Source organism: Leptinotarsa decemlineata, unplaced genomic scaffold (assembly GCF_025532065.1).
Source record: "Leptinotarsa decemlineata unplaced genomic scaffold, Ldec_3_MD MMD2_tig00000010_RagTag_RagTag, whole genome shotgun sequence".
NCBI lineage: Eukaryota > Metazoa > Arthropoda > Insecta > Coleoptera > Chrysomelidae > Leptinotarsa > Leptinotarsa decemlineata.
This window is the reverse complement of record NW_027412538.1, coordinates 6,443,272-6,466,042: the sequence shown is the minus strand read 5'-3', so window position 1 is coordinate 6,466,042 and position 22,771 is coordinate 6,443,272. Positions and strand designations below refer to the sequence as shown.

At 35.2% G+C, this 22,771-nt stretch overlaps 1 protein-coding gene across 3 annotated transcripts in view; it reads right to left on the bottom strand.

Moving 5' to 3' along the window:
* Positions 1-22,771, bottom strand: part of LOC111507349 (nephrin) — an 862,168-nt gene that overhangs the window by 686,342 nt on the left and 153,055 nt on the right. The gene's annotated exons all lie outside the window — the stretch shown is intronic.

Sequence of the window (22,771 nt, the reverse complement as noted above, 5' to 3'; positions counted from 1 at the left end):
TTTTTGTGTTCTCTAATCACTTGTAAATAATTTCATGTGAAGAAAATTAAAAAATAAAAAAATAGACATGTTTCATAGTGAAATCGACAAGTATATTTCATTTGTATTTTATCCATTCAAGTATCTCTTTCATTGAATATGTCTTATGTCACTTTGCAATTTACCCCTACTCATTGAATATGTCTTATGTCACACTACAATTTACCCCTACTCAATGTTCCACTCCTCTCCCACTCCCTCTCGAAAGTATAAAAGTAGAAATCATCTGATGAAACATTCAGTTGATCAGCTAGCATCGAGATGGAACCCGATTCAACCTCCGAACCCTATAGCTGCCCGGATCAGGGGTACAACTTCAATTACTGGGATAACAGCCAGGTACAGGTTGTCTCTTCCACCACGGAACCCCACAGTCCGCCATACGAATACCGGGATCACGACATCAGGATGCAAGTTCAGCATGTCACTGGCAGTGACGAAGGACACTTGGATGACTCGGAATATCCAGATCCTGACGGATGGTGGGACCCTGCTTATGATGACATTGTCCCAATGAGTAGCGACGACGACGATGATGACGACGACGACTCTGGTGATGATGCTGATGACGAGCTTGACGTTAGACGTCCTCCACCATCCCCTATCCTCATCGAGGATAGTCCTCCGCCATCCCCAATCCTAATCGATGATGATGTCCTCAATTCCGATGATGACATATAATCATCTACTCGTCCATCATTTCCTTTCCTTTCCTTCCACGGAGTACACACTTTTTGGTTGGTGTACACGAGGCACTGCGAGGCTGGGGCAGTGTCTTCCTCCCTTCCTCTCCCTCTTATTAGTTTTTTTTCCATAATAATCACTAGAATTTCTCCTAATAATCGCTCAGAGTTTCATTCTTGATGTTTTCGAATCTCAAACACTGTTCTACATTTCACCCCCTCCATTTCATTTCTTCCAATATAAATATAGCAACAATCCCAGTTCTATATCATTCTTCCACAATGTCGAGTACAGGACCCATCCAAGTACATGAAATAGATTCAACGTCTGATCATTTGAGTACAACCTTCGCTCAATTTCTGCAGCGAATCTATGATCTTCCTGATGATTTCGCAGAACGAGTGGAACAAGGTATTCAGGACGACATAGATGCTGTTGACGATAATAATGCGGATGATGTGATTAGTATATCATCTGATTCAGCTGATTATGACGACGACGACATCATGAGTATATCATCTGATTCAGATGACTACTATGAGGATGATATCATTAGTATATCATCTGATTCAGATGACGATACCATAATTATTGTTTCTGATGATGAGGAGCGTTAGTCCATATCATTGCATGGATTAATAAAAAAATAACAGCCCTTTTCAGGGCTACAATTAAAGACTGAAACAATAAAAAAAATAGCTCTTTTCAGAGCTACCATTATACTTTCAAACAGAAACAGATTCATACCATTGTTAACATTATGTTAACATTATAATCTCAAACGAAATATATGTATGTGAAAGTATTCATCATTATATGCATATGAATGATTGACAAATGCCAACTTCAACTTTCATTTAAAGTAGTACTCATCATATGCATAGATATTCAATGACTATCAAATTCCAAATTTCGACTTTTCAGTCAAAGTAGTAATTTATTTGTCATATAATGTATAGATATTCAAAGACTAACAAATTTCCAACTTAGACTTTTATTAATCAAAGTATTCATTTGTCACATAATCTATGAATACTAATACAACTAACTACTGTTTGTGTGAATAATGTAGCCCTGAAAAGGGCTGTTGTTTTTTTTTTGACCAGTAGGTCCACGGTTATTGTGCCACAGGTTGGACATTATTACATATAATACATGTAGATACTCGGGTGAAGTTTGTTAGTGGCCTCTCGCAAGCTTCACACCAATTCTGTCCCATTTCCATAATTGAGACAGTGTTGTGGGTGTTGACATGGGCATACCACCCTCCATTATTGTTTCTATGCGAATAAAACCGAAAGCAGCACCAACATAGTTTTTTGTTCTCTCCATCTATTGTGCTGATCAATACGTATGCATCCAATGCACAATACAAATCCAAGGGATCTTCCAGTGTCTCACTGACATTGAGTGTTCGCATACCGATCCTCATAGCACCATCACCTTCAGTTGTGTCAGCTTCTATCCCTTCATCATCTCCTTCTTCATCCATGACCCTCTCAAACTCCATCACGTCATCATCTTCGTCGCTTTGGTTGGCCTCGTTTTCAACTTCGTCTATCTCATCTTCATCGACTCCAACATCTTCTGCTTCAACTATTACTTCCTCTAGCGGAACATTGACATCCTCATCATCTGATTCGTCTATCCAATTGTTTTCATCAACAGCAGCTATTCTATTTAATGCAGCATTTATTTTTGCAGAATTCATCTTGTTGTTGTTTGCTCACAGTTGTAGAGAGTGAATGAATGAACTCTAGGTTTGCAAGTCAACTTATATAGGAGGTGATGCGACTCCCACTTGACTCGTTTAGAGTGGAATAGTAGGAGAAGTTATCCCACTATACTTCCACATGATGTTGATTTGTATAAATAGAGATCGTAGGTATAGGAGAGAGCATTCAGAGTTTCTGTAAGTCATCTCTTTATATTTCTAATCGAATTAGTAAAATGCCGTTTCCAAAAGAGTGGAATGAAAAACCAAAAGTGTGTGTCTACCCAATGATGATTGCAGGGGCTATTGTGTGCTACTTTTGTCAAATAAGTAGACCTAAGGATTCAATCAATCCATGTACTGGTATGTGTAGTGATTGCGTGTTGCGGATTCAACTATCGCCTCCTTCTCATCCACCGAAGCGAACAAAATCGGATTATCGTCAACAACAGTTACAGTGTCTGAAGTGTTCCGAACCTATAATATTTAACAATATAGGTATCTGTAGAAATATTTGTGGTATCTGTGCTGCCGTTCCAACTCCACTGCAACGTTGTTTGCGTTGTGATACATATTCCATGAATTGTTGGAATCATGTATGCAATGCATGTAGAAGTACTTGGGATCTGTGTGAGAAGGTTGGTCAACTCTACCCCAATAGGAGAATCCATTTTTTTCAATGTTGGTGTTTGACGCACGAGCAACAACTATTGAGGAATAGAGTCAAAGAACGTTCCACATCCACAGAGACATATTAACATTTTTCATTTTTTATTATCGTTATTGTCCTCTATTATTAATAAATATATATATATTTTGAATTTATTTGTATTATTTTCTAACATTTAAAAATACATGCATGCAACACAAAGTTTTCCTCTTAAATGACAAAGATTGTTACATGCGTGAATAGTTTAGTGAGAGAGCGCATGTGCCAGTTGATGAAAGAGCGCATGCGCTAGTTTATTTTCTTCTATAAATGGTGAGGTCTCAGTAACATCATCACCTTTCCTATCCACATTCTATTGCTATCACATATCATTCCTCAGACCTTAATAATCATGAGCTCTATGCCGCTATTGATTGCTGAAGATGGTTCACCACTTGTTGATATCGATCAGACTGATTTTGAAAATATTCCAGTATTACATTTATCGAGTCAAGATTCGATAAATGATTTTGATATTAACGACTTCGTTAACTTTGCAGATGTGCCAGAACCAAATGAGCAAATTATTATTGAAAATCCGATCGTTTCGCAATTATCATCACTCAAACACTCTTCATCTACCCTTCCTCTTGGTGTTGATAAGAAATCTAGAACAATCAAGAGGAAGGTTACTAAGGCATCTTCATCGATTGTCACTGACTTTAAAGAAAAGAAAGAATCCAAAAGTGTTGTGCGACAGAAAAAACCCGCAACGAAAAGTGACAGATCGAAGAGGAAGCCAAAAGGTACTCCTAAAGAAATGAAGAGTGATTTGAAAGCTGAACCGCTATCTTCTTTCAGCCCCCTCCATCGGTTTGGGGAAATGAAAAGGAAAGCAAAATGCCGTCTTGTAAAGGCACAGATGACTATTGCTGAACTTGAAAAGAGTGAGCGAGCTATTAATGCTAATAATGAAACTCTTGAAGCATTAGATGCCAAGATTGCATTAGCGAAGGTTGAATTGGCTAGAATGTCTAAAGATGCTGATGAACTCCGTTCAAAAATTGGTAAAGATAAGCAATTCCATCAACGTTCGAGAATGCAAGCTCAGGCTGAGCTTGAGGAGTCGACTAAGCTTTATGAGACAGCATTATCAGTGAGAGATAATTGGCAAAAAGAGTTGGATACTGCATTTCAAAGTGACGGCGATTAGTTTTGGGAATGATAATGTGTTTTCAATATCGTGAGTTGAAAAATATAAGCGGGAATGGAGTATACAATTAATTTGGTTTGGTATACACAGAACATTGCGAATGGCTGGGGCAATGTTTACCGCTGCAATATTTTTCAGTTCACATACTTATAATTGAAATGAAAACAATAATGAACTTTAATATTACTTTATTCATAAAAGTCACTATTATATACATTTAAACCATATTTGATTCATCAATCCAAGAATTTTGTTCGCTAGGAAGGCCTAACCACTTTACATATACTTTATTTTTTCTTCTCTTCAACACCTTCTCAATCAGATATACGTCAGGATTCTCGGTTCGTAATAACTCTTCTTCGTAAAAACATCCTCTAATCGGCTGTTCATTCATATCTTCAAGATTATAAGTCGTTGGGATGGTTTTATTAATTTTAACAATCTTGAATAGCTCCGTGGTAAAATTCGCAGTGTAAGACTTTTCAAAAATATGTTTGTATTTACTTATACGTACAATATCATTTAATTGGAATTTGGGTTTACTTTGTCTTCCTCCAATTCCATTGATACCCTTGAATTTTAATTTTGTTGTTGAATCAACATTGATGGGTGCCATACCTATTGTACGATGAACTTTATTATTATATCTACTAGTTATAATTGGAAGAATATCAAGCCATTTGTGGTGACCTCTCATCGAAAATTCCTTGTAGAGCCATGCCTTTATTGTACGAATCACTCTTTCTGCTATAGCTGCCTTCTTTGTGCTAAATGTTGAATAATGATTGATATTATATTCTCGCATGAGAGATGAGAAGCTTTTATTGAAAAATTCTTTCCCTTGATCGCTTTGTATGTGTTTGGGGGAGTATTTGGCTTCTTTCAGTACATGTTTCATTGCATTAGTTACTGTACTACCTGTTTTATCTTTAACTGCTACAGTCCACAGATATTTGGAGTAACAATCTATCACTACAAGTATATATCGGTATCCTTCATTACTTTTTGCATAAGGTTGCAGTTCAGCTAAATCTATTTGCCATAGATCTGCAAAACCTTTGATGGTGGTTATTCTTCTACGAAAATTACGTCTTGCAGGTTTATGTAATTCATTAACAACTTGTCGTTTGACATCACTTATTTCATTAGTCATTCTATTTCAATATGATTAAAGAGAAAAGGTGATAATGTTACTGCATTGAATGATGATGTGACAGTGATCATTACATGTGAATATGTTAATATATTATACCTTCTTCACGTAATTCTTCAATTATTGAAATTATTTCATTATCATGTCCGGTATGTCCGGCTGACTTTGAAGCTACCAATAGTCGTAGGCGAGCAACTAACTCTTTCGGTGAATTCCAGTACACATAATTCACAGGTTTAGAATTATATATTTTCTCCATTTTCACTCGTTTGAGTGCTCCACCAATTTTACTTCTACTTCTTATTGGATATTGTCGTGAGTCTAATAGAGGTTTGATAACTTCACGAAATTTTTTAGAATTTGTATTTTTAAAACCATTCTTCAGATGATATTGTTTATATGGAGCATTCGTTATTTTCAATATTTTGGAATATACTTGACGAGTTTCTTCATTATCAACATCTTGTGGATTCTTCAAAAAAATCATATCATACAATTCTGGACTACCTGCGCATTCATATTTTTTCACTTTATTAGCATCCCAAAATGAAATGTTTCCATCTTTGAAATTTACCACTAGACTTCCCATTTTCAGCTTTTGTGTAATTGGATCCATACGTACGCCAAATGTTCCATCATATGCTGGATTTCTAGATTTTATATTATTCAAATGTTTCATCAAAACATCTTCACCACTTTCATTCATAACAGGTGAGATGTCAGGATCCGAGGAATCGATGTGGGACGATGATGGTGTTTCGAATAGAGTTGTTCTCATATCGTCTTGAAGTGTGCTCGTGTCACTATTCACAGATGATACACTACCAAAAGATTGTTTTCTTCCTATTGGAGTACTCATGGGATAATTTGAAGTAGATTGAACAGTTCCATGATTTGGTGATAACACTGGTGATTTAGAAGTAGCGTTTGATGATAAAACATTCAATGGTTTCATTATGGGCTCATACAATCTTTCAAGTGTCGTACGATTTTCAATATTATCATTCTTGATAGAGTTGAATTTCTGCCTGACAGCTTCTGTTGTCTCTACTAGTTGACGTTTCAAATTTATTTCATTGTTTTTATTTTCAGGATCTTTTTTTGTATTCATAATGCCCTTTTTTTTGAATTAAAGCTTAATTCGTTGGTGAAGTGACCACTACAATATTCAGTGATCGAATAAGTTCCAAAAACAAGATCATGGGTATATAAAACTATCGAATCCTTTGCGATATCTACCTTCATCTATTTTTCTATCCTTATCAATGACTAGAAATCCATATTGGTCCTCCCAGCATTTAACACACATCAATTGGAATTGTTTGAATGTTACATCGGGTGAAACATGATCTGAATAAATGTGATGTAAATTCGTCTCATCTTGTTTGAACATTATAATGAAATTGGTATTGTCACGCACTAACTGTTTGGGTACCCGTGAATATGTCTGTGCTAGATAAAAACAATCAACATCCTTATGACGTCCCATACAGAAATATGATCTAATAATATCTTGCTTTTCACATATTACATCATCGAAAATGAAAACAGAATTAGGCTTAGCGTCGGAGGGTTCCACTATTTCTGCATTATTGCTGAATGTATAAAAACCTAATCCTTTTATAGGTTCCAAAACACTTCGCAAGTACTGATATTTAGGTTGATTGAGTGATTTCGAATAGAGATACACATTTCTAAATCTCAGTCCTTGTGGATGTGTTAATAGTGATATCATTGCATTCGTCTTTCCACAATTTGAAGGTCCTATAATGAGTCCTCGAACTGATGATGGAAGTAGTGGACCATGTCTGAATACCCTTTGTCCATTCAATCCACAACCAAATTTCTCATCTAGATTATCTACAGCAAACTTTTCTTTCTGTTTTACAATGCGCATCGTGCCGTGGTTGGAGACTATATAAATGTTATTAGCTTATTCATTTCAATGTGTACCATCAAACGATACGGACGTATTGAAAGTGATCGTAAAATTAAAAGAGGTTGTGGTTTTGTTAATGATTTAATAAACAAACTTCCTTTCGAATTACATCTACCGGAGGTTATCAATACTGTGGACCGGTACAAAATTGAAACAACGTTTAGCTCGTAACGACCCTGGAATCAATAAATTAGATATTGAATGCAAAAAACACGATATTCAATATTCTAAGCATCCATCCGATCTTGCAGCAAGACATTTAGCCGACAAAGAACTTGAATACAGCGCTTGGGATAGGGTTAAATCGAAGGACGCGAGTATTGGGGAAAGAGCAGCTGCATTACTTGTCACCAACATTATGAAAGCGAAAAGACATATGGGCATGGGTTGTAGTACCAATAAGAAAAAATGTAAGAGGAAACAAACGAAGAAAAATAAAATTAAAAAAGTTGCATTTGGTGCTGGGATAGTCCATAAAGTGCGAAATGTATTGAAGAAAGCTGGTGGGAATCAATTTGTGACGAATAATAGCAAAAAAGCTATCACTGTGGCATTGCAGGCGGCACGTAAATACCTTAAAGCTGCCGGTGGAAAGAAGAAAATCCGCACACCACGCATAATTCCTGTTCCCAAGATCGGTGGACTTTTACCATTGATACCAATTTTTGCTGGACTATCCGCACTAGGAAGTTTGGCGGGAGCTGCTGCTGGTATTACCAAGGCCGTGAATTCGGCAAAAGCCAGCAGAGCGGCTTTAATGGAAGCCAATCGTCACAATAAAACCATGGAGGCTGTAGCATTAGGCAAACGCGGAAGTGGAATATATCTCAAACCATACCGTAAAGGTTTAGGACTATATTTAAAACCATACAAAGCCACAAACAAAACAAAAAACTAATTGAACCCCTACCTCAGAGGCCTCTTACTGATCTCGATCTCAGTTATTATGCACAAAAAATGAAAATTCCACATTTTCGTGGTGTTTTTATGCGTGATAGATTACCATCTTCAGGTCCAAAACAAAACGAGACAGCTATTGTTAATTTAGATGGAATAAGTGGACCAGGAACACATTGGGTGGCATATAAAAAATGTGGGAAAGAAGTCACATATTTCGATAGTTTTGGAGATCTACCCCCACCATTGGAATTGACTCGATTCTTTCGAAAATGTTCGAATGTAAAAATCAAATATAACTATGATCGACAACAGAAATTTAATACAGTTCTCTGTGGTCACTTGTGCTTGCAGTTTCTCTCTAAATAATTTTCCAAATAAAAATGGATTCAACACCAAAACTGGATCGGGAGGCTATCAAGGGAATGGGGTTTTCACTTAGAATGTTTTCAAAATATGGTACCTTGAAAAAAATGGATAAAGTGATGCTTGCAAATATGCCTAAGGAAGTGATACTTGCATGTGTTGCACATGAGATTGCATATGTTTGGGAAAAGTTGCCTAAGCATCTGCAAGATGACATCGATATAATGAAACATAGATATTGTTATGAGCACCACCACCACGATCAAAATTCAGAATCGGATGTTAATGACGGTCCTATACCTCGGAAATCTATGTGTTGTATTTGTAATATAGAGGATGTGAATATTGGTATCAATAAAAATGATACTTATTACAATACAACACCTTCCAAAAAGTGTAAATTGTCTCAAATGTGCTGTTGCTGTGTACAATAATAAATTGAAATGTGTTTCAAAATATTCATCAGTCATGTCACGAAAGTTCGAGCTACAAGCTGTCGGGACAAGTGTCTTGAGTGCGGATTTTTTTCCACCAATTGAATTGGATAGGAACAGTCGTTATGGATTAGGACTTTTGGGATTCTATGGATGCAATACAATCAATAATATAACTGAAGCTAATAACTTAGTTAGTTTTAGAATCAGTAATGACAACTCATCGATACCCCAAAAGTTGACAATTGAAATTCCATGTGGTGCTTATGAAATAGAAGAGATCAATGCCGTCATACAGAAACATATCATGTTCAGATTGTTTCATGATAAAAAACCAAATGATGTCGTTGCAGATGATATTTTCTATCTACACGCCAATAATAATACATTCAAATGTGAAATGCGATCCAAATATGAAATTGATCTGACACATCCAAATTCAATAGCAGAAATGATGGGGTTCGCTCATGAAATATTTCCACCAAATCAGATACATGAATCATCATTACCAATAAACATTACAACTGTGAGACTTATCCGCTTAGATTGCAATATAATATCTGGTTCATATATAAATGGTGAAGAATCCCACATTCTTTTCTCATTCGATATTGATGTTGAACCTGGCTACAATCTTACTAAAGAACCACACAGTATTATATATATGCCTGTCAGTCCAGAAGGTCGTCAATTGATTCACAACATTACAGTGCGTATTTTGGATGAAAAAAATAACCTTATCGATTTTGGAAGTGAAGAAGAGATTTTCATTATTTTGGAATTGAAGAAAATCGAATAACTGTTGTTATGGTTTCATTTATAATAGACAAAATCGCATTGAACAATCCCAAACGAGTTGCACTATCAAAAAGAAAGGTGTGCATAAAAAGAAGCTCATTCCACAAGTGTATGCTAAACAGTTAGCACATAACGCTCTGTCTGTGAGTGATCTTAAATTTTTGAAATCGATTGGATTGAAAGTGAGAAAATAACAATGGTGCTCGAAACAAACAATGAAAAGTTGAATATATTCAATGAACCAGTGCTCGATCATTCTCTCATAAGTTTACATGAGCACACATATAAGCCCTATGGATCACCGCTATTCAGGAATTCGGATGAAATCAGAATTGCAATCAATAATCAAGATGTTATACTAGATATTGCCGAGAGCTTCATTTACATAGAAGGTAAATTCACCCCCAAAGATGTAGCGAAAACATGCTATCTCTCGAATAATGCAATTGCATTTCTCTTTGACGAAATTCGTTATGAAATGGGAGGTGAACAAGTGGCTGTTGTTAGAAAACCTGGGATAACATCTACAATGAAAACCATGATATCATTTGGACAATCTCATGCTAACACATTATTGACATCTGGTTGGGGACTTTCACAATTGAAGCAAGATATCTTGGATACAAACAGTCATGTTTTTAGTGGAAAACTACCACTGAAATATTTGATGGGTTTTGCTGAAGATTACAACAAAAGTATCTTGAATGCCAAACAGGAATTGATTTTGATTATCGCTCGATCATTCAAAAACTCATATATAGGTGAGGTTGATGCTGATTTGGAAATAAATAAAATCGAATGGAAAATAAGGCATATTGTACCAGATGATAAACACAAGCTCAAACTTTTGAGTAGAATAAACAAAAGCGGTCTGAATGCCAAAATCAAGTTGGCGTATCGTATGTGGGACCTCTATGAACTACCATCATTACGTGGGACTTCTTCAGACATATGGGCCATCAAAACAACTAACGCATTGGAAACTCCTCGTTTTGTCATCATCGCATTCCAAAGTACTACCACATCTGAAGATAGAACACAAGATATTACAAAATTCACAACTGCTGATATCAATAGTATTCGAGTATACTTGAATTCTGAAGTTTATCCATATGAGCGTTGGAATTTGAATTTCGATAAAAAACTTGATGCTCCTGCTTATTATGCTTTTGAGAGTTTCCAGCGAAGTTATTATGATAAAGATATGAGTGAACCTCTGATGGACATTGGACAATTTAGAGAGAATCCACTATTCGTCATCGATTGTTCCCATCAACCGAATGCAACAAAATCATCAACTATTGATATAAAGATTGAGTTTGAGACGAGGAAGACCAAGTTTCCAGACAACACTAAAGTATATGCATTAATTTTGCATGATACAGTTTTAACATACAATGCATTGGATGGTTCAGTTCATAGCAGATATTGACACTTTTTTTTCACTCTATCATGTACTGTTTTATGATCTTTTTTTTTTTTTATTTGTAACTGACTTATATCATGTATTGTATTTTATATCATATTTATTGTTTTGTAATCATTTTCTATTGTATTTCATCAGATTTAAATAAATAAAACATGAAAATAATACAAAGTTTTTTATTTGACATTATTTATGATTCACAGGAACATACAGACTATCTAAAATAACTTCTTCCTCATAATCATCATTTTCGCGACCATCTTCAATTTCCTCTCGATTTTCATCATTCAATTCAAAGTGATGAATAATCCATTCTGGCAAGTATGGTTGGAGGCTATACAGGAATCTTCTTAGGTTCAGTTCAATCATAACCTCACAAAGTTGCCACAATTCCAATTCATTATCCAAAAATTTGTTGCAAACTTCTGCACCACTCCAATAGTTCTCAGCATCACGAAGGCATAATTCGATTTGTTTTTCATCATAGCATACACTCATATCATAAACGCTTGCATGTTCGGCTCCATCACCCAACACCTTCAATTTAGACGACAAATGTTGAACCGATGATTTGAGATCTACAATATCGACCCAATCTTGACTTGCGTACTGCATCCACATCTTTAAATGGTGGAACTGAAATCGAACAAAAAAAAAAAAACAATAAGCAACCTCCAATTTTTCAGTGATATAATACTCACATTCCCATTTTACTTGTAGTTACAAAGTGAGTGTATTCAACTAAGTTAGTAATGTTTATATTTCCATATAATTATCATCTAATATATGAATATTAATAAAACAATAAGAAATTCATTATAATTACTATTATTATTCAATCATATTGAATTTGACTAGAGTTATCGTTTTCACACCAAAAAAAACTTTGTAAGCTATGACCTAAAGAAATTCACTATAAATTATTACTATTATTCAATCATATTGAATTTGACTAGAGATCGCGTTTTCATGCCAGCAAAACTTTGTTGGCTCTGTCCTAAATACATCATCGTATATTTACCACCTGATGAGTTGATACAAGATATATCGTCATCACTGAATTGCAACGAAATACGTTTTGGTAGCCATGTTTTAAATAATTTATCATTGCTCACATCTTGCAAAGTTAATAAAATTGATTTACCAAATCGTGTAGAATAAGTTGACATATTTTTAATTATGTACACTTCATCAATTGGCAATGATGATAAGGCCTTTTGCTCTAGTATTTCAACCTCCTGTACAATCAAATTATTAATTTTATTCAAGTCTACTTTTGAAACGGACATGATGAAAATATATATGAAAATATAAACAATTTCCAACAGACAAATACACTCACCGTCTTCCTTCTATTACGAACTGAATAACACTCTACCAATTGCTAACTGCTGCAGATATATTCGTCTACTGATTTCATAGTGTGCCAGGCATTTCTTTTATATTAAACAGTGTGAGTCACCCCCACCATGAAACCGTGAAAGATTCACATTGCTAGTTGCTATCCACTAGAGATGCCTGACGTCACAGCCAAGCCCATCTCCCAACTTGATGCGATAACAGTTGCCGGTACGAGCAAGCAGTGGTCGTTGCGGTCTCGGAGAGGGTAGACGCTAGGCAAACAGTCCTCGGCTGCCGTTGTGTCACCATGGATAGCGGGGCTAGAGCGAACCTTCATCGCTTCAGGAGAGGTGAGGGCAGACCGATGAATACGCATTACTCTGCCACACGTCGTGGAGTGAACATGTCGCTCTCTAGCCGTTGAACGGTTATTGCTGTGACGTCACTCCACTACTAACTTGGTGCCCTAACACCGATGGAGCATTTATTACTTGGAGGATCTTCGAAGTATGCAGACGTATGTTTGTACATAGACAAACAAGCACATGATGAAACCCTGTACCGTGCATTCTCCTACACACACACATAAACACACAAAATCTCATATGAAAAAAAAATCTGAACGATCCATGCACCAGACACTTCAAGGTCACAACGCCTTGACTTCACTGCACAACAAAAAAAACTTCACCAAACAACAACCAATAAAAAAAGCAATTAATACGTCATAGTGGTGGGGGGAGGCCGAGAATCAGCTGTAAACAACTACTGCTATTGCTCCAGCAGGGAGGCCAAGAATATTGTATGCGATGCCTTCCTTTTATGGAGTTACAGATCACCTCATCAAGATTCCATCATTCGCTTTTAAACATTTTTCGTCGGATTGTACATATCCCCGGACAGCCTGTGAAGAAGATTTTTGGAAATTAGGTTCAATTTTTATGAAAAAAATAATTTCACAAGGTCCCTAGATCCTTATGCCACAATTGATGTATACATTAACCTGAGAAGTGAATTAATTATGTTATGTGAATAAATTTTAGATTGATAATCATGCACGAGTAGGAGAAAGTCGACTTTGGCCAAAATATTAGTTTCTCATCATAGTAAATCAATCTGATCAGTAATATCCTTACTTCATTATCAGAAGTTATCTAAAATTCAGTTTTCACTACAACTGAAGAAATTTATAGTGGATATTTATTAACATTTTGGAAGAATACTCTACACATTCAAATCTTAACGTCATGTAAAAACACAATTTGCAATGGAAACCAAATGATACTCTCGGTATGTTCTTCAAAGAGATAAAATGTTCATTTCTCAGGTATTTTGGGTTTTCTTTCCTCGTTTAGAAAAATCGTAGAGATTTAATGACGCAAAAAAACTAACTGGAGCAGAATGGTTCTCGAATATTCAATAAAATCGGTTTCTGTCATATTTCTTCGTAAAAATATACCACTATGAGAAGATTAGAGCACTGTCGAAATGATTTGAAAGGAGTGTCGAAATTTTGAGGCAAAAGTCGAAATTACGAGATAAAAGTCGAAATTACGAGATAAAAGTCGAAATTACGAGATAAAAGTCGAAATTACTCTTCTCAGAGTAAACAAGTTGGCGTCTTCAGGAAATGAAGAAAACCACCGAACCAAACTCAGTTTATCCTACAATCTTCATAATCATTAACTATTTTCAACTCAGAAATCCACCTTACATTTTCATAGATCCGATTTTCAATTTCGATCCCCTTTGCCACTTTACATCTCTTTATCTGTGGTCACGTTAAAAAACGCATTTGTCGCCAACAAACAACTCCCTCTTAGGGGTAGACCTTTTCTCTGTAGTAAATTACTCAATTTTTTATTTACAGGTGCTAGCCGTGTCTGCGATAGAGCTATAATTGAGACAAATATGAGCTTACTGACAAAAACGCCTTTCAAGTTCACACCATTAACGGCGGAAAGTACGTGGCGTTGAGAAATTACAAAATTATCTTCATCAAAGCTAGAAGCCATATTTTTCCGCTTTGTGTGTAGCGAAAACGAAAAATATGAACTACAAATGGAGCTTTGTTGCTTGCTTCTAACTCCTACGAGTTCACAAACGACTGAAAGTCGGATGTTCTATTCAGTCTGTTATCATCAATATTACGTTTTAGGTGAGTGAAAAGTAAAATGAAGACATTTTATTTCTTTGAATGCGTTATTAACATGCTGAGTAACTTAATCCTGCTAATATTGAATAGCTGCAAGTAACAAAGACAAACCCATTTCTAGTATTATTAAAGACAATTCTTCTAGATTAGACAATGCGTTTTTTATGATTTTCTGGGTTTGAAACCTTCTTTCGAAATCCTAATAAAATATATGTCTTCAAAAAATCGTTCATTCTAATATTTTAAGTAATGATATTTTTCTGCACACTGAAAACTATTTATCAGATTTCAATGATTTGACGCAAATACATAGGCAAAGTTAATAATGATGATAATAATAATAATTCATTTATTGACTACGTTATAAGAAAAATTATTTGTAGCAGGTCAATTACAAGATATATGTGACAATCAAAGCACCTCATCAAAATAAATAAAAATATGATATGAATATATACATACATACATATATACATGCACATTTACAGACACATGTAAAAAAAAATATACAGACAGGATATTACACAAATAAGATGAAAATGAAAAAGCATAATAAACAAATTGTGTCAACATATAGTCGGTATCTGAAAATATTCGTTCACTGTGTAGAGACTGTGAGCTTTTAAGAGTTTTTTATCTTGAATTTAAATTCGGCGTAACTCAAATTTTTATAGTACTCTGGCAAAAAATCATAAAGGTTCAAATTTAAACTGTTTCGAGATGAAGTCTCTAATCTGAATCTTTTATTTAGAAGAAAATAACCATGCGTAGTATTATATGTATGGTTTGTGTCACTTCTGGAATATGTATGGCAATTTTTGTGAATCTCCAGTGTAATGGGATTCACATGTCGAAAATGAAAAATATTTTATTAAAATTTGGGAATCTGGGAAGTCTCAATGTTTTGATGTTACCAAAAAAATAATTCCAAAAACCAGATATAGAATGATTCACATTTGAAAAATAATGAAATTCGTCGTGGATGTGTATTCTGGTGATTCTGAAATTGAAGACCAAGTGGCAGACTGGCCAGCGGGCAGACCGGCTATAAATCAAATCATCTGAAACAAAAAAATCGTTCGGGCCTGTCTTCACTTACCTACACAGAAGTTTCATGGACTGATACCTATCAAAAAACAACTACTACCCTTTAATACCACGAAGAGTGTTGAATTATTATATCCGACGAGTGTCAGTGCAGGATTCTTCACAGAAAAAAATCCTGCAAATGCTTTTGGCGTTACAAATGCCTGAATCAATTTTCAATTTTTGGAACCCGGTTTCGGGCTATTTGATCTCTCTTAAGTAGTATCCTACATTAATACCGAGTCAATGATATCCCTTAATTCAAAATCACATTTTTTCAGAGCATCATAACTGGAACAAAGTTTAAGCGAACGGCAAGTAAGATATATCATCTTTCCCTCTGCCTGTGGACGAAGTACCAATCAACCGCATATCCGAAAGGCCCAAATCTTCGTATAAGGAGAAAAATCTCCTATATTAAGTGGGCATACTTGAAGAAAAGCTATAAATAGGTTCAGAAGGCGGGGAAAATTGGGGCTATATAAAGATGGAAACTATGTTTCTGCCAATCACAATAACAGAAACTATCACCTCCTGATATTCTGTTGGAATGTAGCCACTGCAATTGCATTGATGACTGTTCCAATATATGTGGATGCCGAAACACCGGACTTCCATGTTCGTATTTTTGCAAAAATTACTTAGATTTTTTTATACACTATACTATATCATTTTCTTCTGAAAGACTGTTTGAATATTTTGAACTTGTTTTATATTACATAGCTCATATGATGTTCCTGGATATGAATCCTGAATGTTTTGCTAGTTTGACCAATATATACCCTACGATACGTTCCACACTTCAATTTATATACTCCTGATTTCTCGAATATGAATGTTTTGTCTTTTATTATTTTCAACTAACTTTCTCAACGTATTACATGTTCTATAAGCAATTTTATTATCTTGTTCATTCAAAAATTAAGTCACTTTTTCTATGTTTGTGCCAAAATATATGAATATGTTGAAGCTACATAATTCTGATTTTGCCTATATGTTATTCTGATGTATAGGCTCTTTCATGTAAGGTTTATTAAAATCCTTACCAACTTACCCATTTATATTAGTGTGGATACAAATAAGTAGCAAAGTTTCGTCTGCATACTCACACAGAGCTTTTCTGGAATTTTGGTTCAGTTTCTATTGTGGATAAAATCATAACTCCAAAACAAGAATGTCAAAAAACTTATTCATTCAAGAGCCAAAGTAATAAAAATGGAAATAATTGTTACTTCTTCAATTCAGTCGGAAATGAGGCACCATAATCGGGAACACAGATCATAGTGATTCGCTCTCATAATAATCATTAAGATTCGTAATTATATTGTTCATATTTTACAAAATGTAAGTATACACCCTCTCATTTACAACAAAAAAAAGTATAATTGGTTCAGTAGTGTGGAAATTCAATCGGTGATACGTTTGAGAACCAGCCATATGTCTCACCCTAGTCTTTGTTCCCATGTGGCAAACAAATTAACGCTAATTGAATATATATCAGAGAGATTCGCAAGGGGTTTAATTTGAATTGAAATTGACGATTTTATTCTGAAACACATCAAAGTAGTCTCTGTTAAACATTTTCGTGAAAGTGGATTCACTAACACCTGCTAGAAATCGCACGATGTAAAGTAGGGCGCCGTTAATCTTTAGATCGCACAAGTTTTGACTTCTGAGGATTGTCAATCATAGAGGAGCAATAATTGGTTAACAAAAAACATATTTCAATAGATAAGTACTCATGAATTATCATCTAAGATTTTATGTTCGATTATTCAAAGTCCGGGTTGAATCGCGTCTTGTGTTTTTAGTATTTCGACGTTTCGACTTCGACTTTATAGCCATTTTTAAGAAGCTATCACTAAACTGATGTCTCATTCTGCCTACTCCTCAGGTGTGATTGAACACAGAAGATTCAATCTGTTCTCGTCCAGGGACATAAATAATAATAATAATAATAATAGGTCTTTATTCCCATAATGATACAATGAATAAATGTGAACATTTACTGAAACGGGAAAGGCTGAAGATCAGTTGGTTGCATCAAAAGATGCAACCTCGGTTTTTCATCTTAGGCCAATACGAAACCAGAACCAGTGACACGACAGTCCAATCGGTAGCTGGCCGGTTCGACGTGGGTGCTATGTTCACTCAGTCAATCGGCCGATATGTGAGTCGGTGGTTCAAGCTCCAGGCTGAATGTTCGATTTTCACTTGCTATCGTCCAACCTGTGTTAGGAATCACACGTTGAAAGGTAAGACCTCGTTAGTCCTTACCTCGAACAAGTTTCGACTTCTGAGAGTTGTCGATCGTAGGGGTGCGATAGCTGGATAAAGGAAAAAACATATTTTTTGAACATATTTACTGAAAATACTTGTTTCGAAATAATTTTGTATTCAATTGCTGAATATTCAGGCACTCTCACCTTGAAAATAATTTTTTCAGCAATATTTCACCTATATTTCAATTTTCTCCCCTGAAAATTCTTTGTTCTAATCGTATAGCTATTTTCACCAATAAAATTATATTTTGTAACAAATTCAACAAGTTTTCAAATATTTCAACTGAAAAATTTAAATTTTTTCAGAGACTTTTGACCAACTTTCCTAAAATTCAAATTACCTTCTCCAAAATTTCAAATATAATATGTATATGTGTATAAATATAAATGTGTTTATTCAATTTTTCACATTTTCAAGCAATCCCATCTGGGAATTTCATATTTTTACAGCAATTCGGCAAATTCGAATTTTCTTCCCTGAAATTGTTAAAATATCTTTAAAATAATTATTCCGAATTTCTTCCCACAAATCAGTCAGACTTCTGAAAACTCCCTACTTCAGATATTTTTATTCTGAATCAACCTTCCCTGATCAACATTTGATTTGAAAAATAACTATTTTGGCGTAGTTTCAGTATATTCGATATGAGGTTCGGCTACTACCAAGAAGCTGCTTGAATAATTGAAGTATACGGTTGGTTGAATTCACAACAAACTGGTGAAAACTATTTTGATTCATTACATGACCAATTCTATTTGTTGTGTCGATGTACTCGAAAGTGTAACTGATCGTTATCTGTACATGAAAGATATTTGGGAAAAATTATTATTGGAGGTTTTTATGAACGGAATAGAACACAAAACACATATTCAACCAATTTTTGTTTGAAAGAGACTGACAAAGTTTTCTGGTGAATTTTGTCAGTTCGAAATTCCATTGTCTAATATGATTCTACTATATGATTCGGAATCTATGGAAGAACAAATGAAATCAGAATGAAGAGCTAAAATAACAATTATATTAAACAATAAAACGAGAAATGAAAATACAATGAATGAAATAAGATACAAAATAAAAGTGATCACAGAACAAAAAAGAACAAGGTGATCACTGGACTATCCCTCCGAGAGATGACTATTTATATTGCTTTCATTTGAGCACTATTTCATATTCCCTCTTTTCGCTTCACCGGTTTAGCGGCAGAAGAACGTTATCTGCTTGAATACAGATTTCCAAATGTTGCCAATCTCTACGCTAGCTCTGTTGAATGCGTTGTTGGACAACATATATGCAGCTTCTTTGAACTTCCTCTCAAACCAATGTTTCTGTTTGTGGATGGGACCACTTGACGTTATGTTGGTGGGTCCAAACATGCTCTGCTATTCTCGATTTGCTGGTTTTTCCTCGCTGTGTGTTTTCTTTCCATTCAATGGCCTCTTAGTTTCACTGATATAGGATTTGCCCTACTCACAGGGTATTCAGTAAAAGCAATTCTTAGAATCGCAGTTCACATTTGGTGGCATGGTTTGCGTGAGGCTGCTACGGTTGGTGTTTCCGGATCTAGAGCAGGTTCTGATGTTGTACTTGGACCAAATTCTTTTTATCCTTTCTGACAATCCTCTGATTTGAAGAAATACAAGCACTGGTTTTGACAGCTTCTATTTCTTTCAATTCCTGTCAGTCTTTTAAGAAATCAAGTGTTCAACTGTTTCTTGGGATCACATTATCGAATCTGAAACGAAAATAAAAATATCCTGTGTTTCTATCAAGTTCCCTCTAGTTCAACAGTTTTCGGAACCCACTTTATACATGAACTTCCAACAAGTGTAATGCTATAAAGTGTAAATGTCAATATCAGTAATTCTCTGACGGGCTTAAATCTCTTGTGGCGCCCGCTCAGATCGTTCGCACAAGAATCTAATAAAAAGTTTTCTGCACATCTCCCAACCTGAGGCGTCCATGCATAAAAGAAGTAGACACCTGTATGGTGAATATTTTACATCGGGAAAATCCGCAGGGGACATATATTTCGATTTGGAAGTCGTTTTTATTCATCTATAGTATCGGGAATCAAGTGCAAGCACCCAGGGAACAACTATTTGTCACTGTATGTTTCCTAGATATATTATCGGATACCGCAGGTCGCGTAACCCATTTTGAATCTTTTTAGTCTAGCTTGAAACCGAGTCTTCGAATCGATGGAATCGTGTATTAAGAATTTCGTTCGAAATAGCGAAGCGCCGAAAGATTTATACTTTGGAATCAAGGGCCAGCCAATTAATCTTCATATGAACGTTTAAAATGTGCTTTCAACAATATATCATATATAATTAATAAATGTACAAAAAATCAAATGAACAGTATATAAAACCTACTGAATAAAATAGTATATTATATACCTAGGGTGAGAAGTGAGCTATATTTACCGATCATTTTTATATCCTGAGGCGCGTAGTGCCGAGGGATATAATTTGCGAGGTAAATAATAGCTTTCTCAGCCGAGGTATATATAGAATTTTTTCACTACTAACATTGATATATTAACAATTTTGATTTTGGCACTAATAATTTTCTAACAATTTGTTGAATATATCGGAATATCAAGTAGAGTGGAGCGTGTTTCTAATCAGACTGGCTTTATTTATGTAAAAATTTGGCATGTGTCATATTTTGATATGAATCTAGGAAATATCTCATTGCATTTTTGATATATTTCAATATTCCACTTCTCACATCGCTTCTGTGTGTTCAGAACCTGGAATATCTCAATTCTTGATTATGATGAGAAACAAATTTCCTTGGTTATAAGATAACCCAAGGCAGCTACGAATTGTTGCATTTCAAATTGAAACGGTACAGTTTCCATGTTGAATACGCGATGTCGATGATAAGCACGCAACATCTACTTAGGCCATGAAAACGTTTGTCGGCGTTTCCATGATAACCAAACACTATATATACAATGATTATTATTGCTGTCTGTTTGCCAAATGCGGTTTTAATTCAAATTTAGATGTCATTTTGAAGAAGTTAAAAGATCTATATAAGTTGAACGTCAATATAATTGATTGAAAAATGGGTGAAAATTCAAGTAACGATGATTTAGAGATGATGTGTACTTCGCCTGAAGTTAGACTGGTGGCAGCTAGTACAAGTAGTGATTTATTGACAGAAAAATCAAAGAGACTGTATATGAATGCATATAACCAACTGAAAACATGGTGTGAAGAAAGGAAAGTTGCTGAAGTAACAGAAACTGTTTTATAAGCGTATTTTGAAGAGAAATCTGAAGGCAAAAAGGTATCGACATTGTGGGCAAATTATTCCATGCTGAAATCGACACTTGCAATAAAAGAAAATATCGACATTTCCAAGTTTTTCAAGCTTGTATCATTTTTAAAACGAAAAAACAGTAATTATAAACCTAAGAAATCAAAAGTATTTAAAATGGAAGAAATTGGCAAATTTATAGTTGAAGCTCCTTATGACGAATATTTATCAAAAAAGGTATACTTTTTTATCAGTAGATTGTGTTTAATTTTTTAATGGAATGATATTTAGGCTGTTACGATAATTGGTGTAACTATAGCTATAGCTACGTGGTGATGTTAGATGATGCCTAGGAATGCTAGGTCTTCTAATTGAAACCACACATGTGCGGTTAGCTCCTGTTGGTGACACCGTGCATATGTGAAGTTTTTAATTTTCGGTAACCCACGTGTTCGCGGTTTGCCTCCATTTTTTGAGTGTTCCGTGCAATTGTTGTTCATCTTTGCAATTGGCTGCACCGAGCTGATGAGGCCAATAGCCAGAAACACGTGTCCACGGTTTGCCTCCAATTTTTGAGTGTTCTGTCCACAAAGTTTCCCTTTTAATTTATATCATAGACACTCAGTAACATCTTTATTTTTGTATTTATATCCTGGACCCGGAAGTCACGCAGGTAGCTATAGCTGCCTACGTGGTGATGTTAGATGATGCCTAGGAATGAAAGGTCTTCTAATGGAAACCACAAATGTGCGGTTAGTTCCTGTTGGTGACACCGTGCATATGTGAAGTTTTTAATTTTTGGTAACCCACGTGTTCGCGGTTTGCCTCCATTTTTTGAGTGTTCCGTGCAATTCAATATTTTAATTATTATTATTTTTCAGAGTTCTTTTTGATTTTCATTAGTTCAAAGTGATATTTTGATAAGGAGAACTATCACAAACTTGTCCTTGGGCCACAGGCGACTGCAGGTATGAAGGTAAGTTGTGGGGGGAATTACAGAAGGGACAATAGCAGCTGTTGACGCGGTTCCCAACAGATTAGTACACATAGAAACTTAAATAAACTGTATCCATCCAACAAATAAAGATAGATGCGTATTAAAATCGTGATTATCACGCAATTTTTATCTATTGGGTGAAATAAACAAGCCTCCTTACGCTGGCCAATCAGATTTGACAGCCATCGGCTGGCGGAATTCATTGTTACAGTGTGGGGGTGACCATTTTCATTTTAACGCCATTGTTGTGTACGTGAAGTTTGACCTTTTTAAAATATCAAGTACTAATACGACTGAAGAAACTGCTGATTTGTGTCCCTACACTAC